Here is a 6,000-nt window from a genome sequence, read left to right on the forward strand (position 1 = left end):
AGGAGGGAGAGGCACATTCCAAAAAAACCTACAGAAGTGCCCACAAAAGAACAGGTTGGGTTAGCATCTGCCACAGCCATGCTTTAAGATCTATCTTCCTGCACTTTATCATCATTATTCAGTCTACTCTGAAGAAGCCGGAATCACCCAGTGAGTCAGAGAGGAAGAGCAGATGCATTAGGGGGAAATAGGGAGAAGAGGCCTATCAGAACTCTCTTCCCCATTAGAAGCTTCATGTCTATAGCAAACATGAGCTGCAGAAGAGGGAGAAGCTCGACCTCTGAATAAAAAAAAATACATATTATTACACTGGACTGGACCAGACATGGTACCTACTAAACCAAGACTGTGTTTATGGATAAAGGTTATTAAAAGTTTTTTTTTTTAATTGAATAAAATTGACATGTAAGCTTGTGTAAGTTTAAGGTAGTTAATACATTTATATATTGTAATATGATTGCTGATGTAGCCATATTTATCACATTACATGATTGTAATACAAGAAGGGGTTTTTTGTTGTTGTTGTTGTTGTTTTTTCTCTGAAAGAGGTCTGTCTTATATTTCATCCAGGGAAAGAAAACGCAGCCCCACAGAGTGGTTTTACGGGCAATGAAGGGAAAGGAGGAGAGAATAAAGTGAATTTCTCATGTAGCCCTTGAATCCTGTTTGTTCAGCATTATGGTCACATATGATCTCATTCCCTGGCAAGCTAAGCCAAACCTGTCATCTATTTGTTTCTTCAGTCCCTAGCTCCCCACGCTTGCCTTAGACACAATTTAATCATCAATCACTGACTGACCATGCACAGCATACACAACTGTCCAACATGACTGGCTATCAAAAGTGCCATAGCCACAGCAACTCCCCTCCCACACACCTGCAACAACCCCTTGCTGCACAAGGAATTCCTTGTGCCTCTTCCCGCCCTTTCCTCACTGTCACAGCTGCCAGCTACTGCTGTCCAACTTCCAGTATGGCCATCATCTCCTAGGTCCCCCACCTTCCCACACTACATCTCTTGTCTTGTCATCCTATATAAACCTTCCATTCCTGGGGCTCCATCTATGACTACCATAGCCCCTAATTCTTCTACTCACACCTCTGCTAACATCTCTGTCTGGAACTTCTAGAATGCCTGCCACCACCCAAACTAGTATGGTGTCATCCCTGATAGCATGCCAGCCCCAATCTCATCTTTTCCCTCATCCTCAGCTTCCCATTAGTCATACCATGATCCTTGCCAACCCCTTTCTCCACCCAGGCTCCTATTCTATTCCCTAGATGACCCCATTCCCCCAGGGCTATTACTGTAAAAGAATCCGATACGATTCTGTGTTTACTAAGCACCTACTATGTACCTGGCACCAGCTTACCAGTAGAAATGCAAAATGAATAGACATGGCCCTTGGCCTAAAGAAGCTCAAGTCTAAAATGGGAAATAGGTTAGGTAATTTGTAAATAATTAGAGATGAATACATTTGGCATAATAAAAGTATATTTAAGCCCAAGGAAAGACAGAGATGAACTCTGGATGAAAAAGGGGTAAGGGAAGACTTCTCAGAGGTGGTGATTTCTTGGTTGGCTTTGAGAGTGAGGAGCAATTTGGTAGACAGGGGTACCACAGGAGGAAGGTACTTCTGGAGGACATCACAGGGACAAAGGCACAGAGGTATGAAACTCCACTTTAGGAGCTGTACTCCAAAAATCTTTGTTGCAAGTCCATGTTGAAAATCACATTTGTTCAAACATATCCATATGGTATTTAAGTCCCTTGGCTAATTTCTAAAAGCCTATTAAGACCAAGAGGTTCTTTGGATTGGTTCTAACAGTACCATCTTGAATGTCTGGAATGAAGCAGGGAAAACAAAGATAAGCACTATTTCATAACTACACTAAAGCCAAGCCCTGAACTGCATGCTCATCGTCTTTGAGAATTTCAGTCAGGTAGGGGAAACTTGCAGGGAAATAGATAAATTACAATGCTATCGTGATATAACAGAGGCAGGAATGGGGTGCCACAAGAACAACTTTTTCCTTCCTGGCTGGAAGGAAAAACACTCACTCATCTCCAGTCCACTAGCCAAAGTTCCCATGGTGTGGGTAGAAGGACATAGGAACATAAACATGCCACTTAAAAGGGAATCTTGGTGCACTAATCGGACATATTATAGACGATTTCAGCCAGCAATGTGCATCACTTTCAAAAAAAGCAACAGGCAAAATAGTCGAGATCTTGCTCCAGTGGAACTGAGGTCGCTGCAAGGGGTCCTGAGGATGTCAGGACCATTAGGGGGAAACAATTACAGCTAGAAACACCCATGATTAAGACAAACAACAAACGAGCAAACAAACAAACTGCATCACGGTCAAGAAGATGTATATGAGGGGACTACTCGCCACCCATCCCCAGTGACCTCAGACTCTAGATATTAAACATTGTTGTGGAAAGGTAAGGATAGAGGGAAAAGGTGTATCTACAAATTACAATCATTAATAATATACAGCAGCAATCACTGTAAACTCACTGTTGTAAACTCACTGTTGTAAACTCAGTGTTGTATGGGACTCGATAATCAGGTAATAATTATCTTTGGCCTGGGAAGCAGAAAATTCGTCAGGGTGCTTTCATCTTCAATAAGAGTAAAGTGTCCAGTAGATTAGACCAAGTAGAGAGAGCATGTGGGGGATAGGGTGAGCAGCACTGGGTGTGGGAGGGTGGGAGATGGTGCTCCATTCTTTCTTATTCTCTTCCCTGAAATGCAGTCAGGAAATGTGCCAACAGCTGGTCCATAGTGTCCATTTATCATACTGAATCGCAAAACTGTCTTTGACAGCTTTACGCTCAATGAGAATTTACACATTCAGCATATTAATAGTAGTGTGTCTCAAGAGCTGAGAGATCATAGAATGTACAGTTATGAACTTCCATAAATCACTAGAATAGATGCTATATGATGTCCACAAAGATGCAAACATGTTGTGGATGACAGTCCAAATGCAAAGGTCTTGGGAAATCTGAGACATATTCATGAATATATTAAATGGCATCAATAACAGCAACAGCTAAGGCAAGAATGAATTTTGCAAATGCAGTAAAAAACAAGATGTAGTAAACAGAAATGGAGGATATATGTAGAAACCATGAGGTAACTGTACTATTAAATTACTCAGAACTGGTCAAGCCATTATTACAGCATCAGCTTCTAGTCCTGATGTAATATAACTTAAGGATGCAGAAATGGCTTGAAAGTTGGAGACAATCACCAAGGAGGAATGTGAAAGGGCAGCAGTGACTGGTGGAAGGTTGAAGTGCTTGTCTTCATCAGTGCTTTGTCAGGAAAAGGAAAACCGAAAAGCAGTCCCGAATTGGAAGCTGAGGAAACCACGTTAGGTAAATGAACATGAGAGTGAAAATTAATCCATGGAATTGAAAATTCTAGAAAGAAAGGGAAAGAGGCAGGTGGTAACATGATGGTTGAGAGTACAGACTGGTGTCTGAGTTCAAACCCCAGATTCATCTCTTAAGAGGCAAGTTGCTGAACTTCTTTGTACTTCAGTTTCCTTACATGTGGGGATAATGACAGTTCCTATCTCTTTGGGTGGATGTCAGGGTTCAATGAGTTAATGTATGTCAAACGCTTAAAACGTTGTCTGGCATGAAGTAAATGCTACAAAAATACTAAAACATTTTTTTCATCTATGTGCTATGATGACATAAGTACCAGAGAAGCAATTAAGAGAGTCCTTTCAACACTACAATTAAAGTCTAATAATAACAATGTAAAAATACATAGAGATATGTGTATACATATGTATATATGTATATGTATATATACACATATGTGTGTGTGTGTGTGTGTATCTTTTGAAAAGGTATAAGATCTTGATTTGTTTGCTTTCACTAAAAAAAAAAAAAAATCCCTTTTTTTAAAAAAGCAAATAATCATTCCAACAGCTTGGTAGAACTCATAAGCTAATTTTTTGATAAGAATTGAAGGACAGTAAAACAGATCAGATACAATCTTTGTGTCCTTGTAGCTCTTCTAGAAAATTTCCCTATCAATTAAACACACACACACACACACACACACACACACAACTACCCTTAATTCTTTTAAAATGCATTCTCCAGGCTTTTGAGCTAGTGATTTATCTAGATAGGTTTACCGTTTTGCTTAGAAGGAGGATTGCTAATCAATCCTTGTCACTTATCTCTATTTTTCTATTTATACTCTCAAGTCAAGGGCATCAGTCAAGATGAACTAATACTACAAGAACCTTTGCAACAAAAAATAGTATATAATGAACAAATTTCACAATACCAAACCAGGTTAAAGAAAAATATGTAAAAATAAATAAATAAATAATGGTGGTTCAATCTCGGCATTTAAAATCTCTAATGTAGAATAACACTATGGGATAGAATTTGAATCACAAGAACTCATGAGAAAAAGAGGAAAATCCGTAATACTCATCATCTCCCCTGCCTACTAAAAAGAAATTTAATATTTTCCATGCAGTCGAGAATGGAAAGAGGTTTTTATTCCACCTTAAAGCACTCAAGAGTTTAAAAACATGTCAGCTCCCTATAGCAATTTTCCATTTTAACTTTGACTTCCATCTGAAAGTCACAAGAGAAATTAGCTGTATATATCCACTTATGGGCAAAATATATATCCATGACATTTGGGGCCAAACTGCTCCAATTCAGAATTAGAAAGTAACACTCTAAAATTAGACAGAAAACATTGCTAAGTGTTTTAACACCTTAAACAAAGACAGGGCAATGTTTTCTTGGCAAAAGCAACAGCCCATGAAATTTTGCTTTCAGCTCTGACAATAATGTAAAGTTTCTTATCTTTATTTAAAAAAGGAAAAGAAAAAGCTGAGGTTTGCTATGAAAGTCACACAATTCAACCTGTGAAAATATTAACATTTGCAGGTACCTCTATCATTGTACATATAATAAAAATTAAACTGAACAAATTTGTGCTTTTGATAATTATCGATGAAGAGTTTTAAGTTGGCCGGTAAGAGAAATGACAAAAAAGGAAAATAAATAAAATCAAAATAGTTCTCTGAACATAGTACTTTTGAGGTTTGTTTTGGTTTTGGTTTTGATGCCTAAAATCGTAGATATTTAGTATAGTTTTTAAAAACTGCTTTTGGTTGTGGTTCTAACTCACCAGAAGTAGGGTGAAGGCCAGCCACTTACCCACCCCCCTCCTCTGTAGAATGAGTTAGTCTTTAACATAAAGACATTGTAGATACAGTTTTCCAATTATCTTTCCTTCCTTCTTTCATAGTTTTACCTCATGAAAACTCTGAAAAACTGCAGGAGATCTCTTTAGAAAACAACCCACGTAAAACAACTAAGTAAAAGAAAATAGGGTACAAATAATAGTATCATTTTGAGGAGCTCACTGGATCCTTCCTCCAGCCCCTGTGAGTAGGTAGGTAAGGACTTCTCTAAGGCTGCCTTCAGTGTCTCCCCCAGACTCTTTCATCAAAGTCTCCTAGAGTTCTGCATCCATCTTCAAAACCTCTCACAGATAGCTGCTAAAACATTAAGTCCAACTTTTACTTCTCACTCAATTCCAGATGTACATCTTCCAGTACAATTCAACCTTTCCAGTCTGCTAGACGATTTATAGCTGAATTTAATTATTAATTAACCTTTTCTTATGGTTAACTCCATTTACTAAATTACATATTCACGTTCTAAGCCTGGGGGCAAAACCCTCCAATGACTTCTCATTACAGAGTGGAACCCAAAGCCCTCTCATGGCTTCACTTGATCATCCTGCTCTAGACACAGCAGCCTCCTTGATATTCCCTGAACACGCCACTCTCACCTCAGTACCTTGTACTGTCTCTTCCCAGTGCTTCCACTGTAACTCCTCTAGGTACCTGCGCAAGTCACTCCCTCACTTCCCTCAGATCTTGACTTGAAAGATACTTTCTCAACAAGTCCTTGCCTGGACAACCAATCTAAAATAG

General features: G+C 38.9%; 1 protein-coding gene across 9 annotated transcripts in view; it reads right to left on the bottom strand.

Moving 5' to 3' along the window:
- Positions 1–6,000, bottom strand: part of GOLIM4 (golgi integral membrane protein 4) — a 72,212-nt gene that overhangs the window by 30,084 nt on the left and 36,128 nt on the right. The gene's annotated exons all lie outside the window — the stretch shown is intronic.

This window comes from Pteropus vampyrus, unplaced genomic scaffold, assembly GCF_000151845.1.
Source record: "Pteropus vampyrus isolate Shadow unplaced genomic scaffold, Pvam_2.0 Scaffold12, whole genome shotgun sequence".
NCBI classification, from domain to species: Eukaryota; Metazoa; Chordata; class Mammalia; order Chiroptera; family Pteropodidae; genus Pteropus; species Pteropus vampyrus.